Source organism: Hippocampus comes, unplaced genomic scaffold (assembly GCF_001891065.2).
Source record: "Hippocampus comes isolate QL1 unplaced genomic scaffold, H_comes_QL1_v1.1 scaffold160, whole genome shotgun sequence".
In the NCBI taxonomy this organism is placed as follows: Eukaryota; Metazoa; Chordata; class Actinopteri; order Syngnathiformes; family Syngnathidae; genus Hippocampus; species Hippocampus comes.
Window position 1 is genome coordinate 232127 of NW_017805827.1, and position 1683 is coordinate 233809.

Sequence of the window (1683 nt, forward strand, 5' to 3'; positions counted from 1 at the left end):
ATTTAATGTGATAGAAGAAGTGATTAATTACCAACTAAAACAGGGTTCAACCAAAAGTGATTGTGCAGCCAACATTGTGAGCAGTGCTTTTGACATGGATGAAGTGTCTGCGAAGACCTTGATTCATTTGTTGCACACCCACCAAACGGTAAATGAAGTGATTCAGGTGAAAACAGGAAGGGGTAAAATTGTCCTAGGTCCAAGGGAAGCCACCACCGTTCGCTGTCGCACACGTATACAAGTGGATGGAGGCACTGCTATGTTGTTTTGCCCAAACTTGAGCCAGAGTTTGCCAGGAGGATTGCGTATACAAGAAGTACTGTTCAAGGCCAAGAGAGACAACACAACCACTGTCCCAGTACCAATCACTAATACCAGTAGTCATAAAATAACGCTGGATCCCTGTGTTGTTTTGGGACATGTTGAAGGGGTCAAAGCAATATACCCAGCAGCTCTACAGCCTGTGAACCTACCAAAAATGGATGAAAATGACGCAGGCTTTAAAAGCTCGTCAACTCCCCGCAGTTACACAAGTGAGAAATGGGATCCTCCAGTACTGTTATAACACTTCACGAATGAGCAGCAAAATGCAGTGAGGGAAATGCTCAGGGAGGAGTGTAATGCATTCACCCGGGATGAAAATGATGTCGGCAGCATCCCTACCCTTCGCATGCACATTTCTCTTCATGATCATTCATTAGTCCAAAAGACTTATATTAGCGTGCCCAAACCACGACACCAGGAAGTGAAAGCATACCTGCAGGACTCAATCAACAGGGGATGGGTCACAAAATCAAAGTCACCATATTCCTCACCGATAGTGTGTGTAAGAAAGAAATCGGGGGAGCTCAGATTTGTGGAGACTGTGAGCTCAAGCGCAAATCGGTACCAGATAGACACCCTATTCTTAGGATACAAGACATGCTAGATAGTCTTACTGGTTGTTCGTAGTTTACTGTGCTTGATCACGGGAAAGCCTATCACCAAGGGTTTTTGTATGAAGAAAGTCAGCCACTCACAGCATTCGTTACGCCCTGGGGTTTGTACCAGTGGGTACGGATCCCATTTGGCCTGAGTTCTGCCCCGGCTGAATTTCAGAGAAGCATGGAGGAGTGTTTGTGGGGTTTGCGGGATGACATTTGCCTACCTTACCTCGATGACAATTTAGTTCACAGCAAGTCGTTTCAAGACCATGTTGAACATGTGAGAGCAGTTTTACAAAGATAGCAGAAGCGCAGTGTTAAACTTACTGCTAGGAAATGTGAATTTTTCAAGCTTAAAGTCCTCCGTAGAAAGGGTTCTGTCAGTCGTCATCTGTACCTGTGGGTAAAAAACAAAAAACAAAAAAGGACGTTTCGCTTCTCTCACAGAAGCTTCGTCCGCGGTAGACAACCCTGAAGTCTCCGTGAAGACTCCGGGAAATTGCTCTGCGCTAAAAAGCTGAGCGTGGCCTATTTGAGGACTGGGTGGGGATGGTTAGTCACGCCCCAATGGTGAAGAGGCCTATTGATTTCTAAATTCCCTATCGTTGGGTCTTGATTAGGCCTATTGTTGGGCTAGGGCTGAATAGCTACTTTCAGTTAGCCTGATCAGCATGTCTATGTCCCTTGGTGGTCAACAAGTTATTGTAAATAGGAGACAGGTTAAATCTGATACCTCCTTCACGGTTCAGAGAGGGTGAAA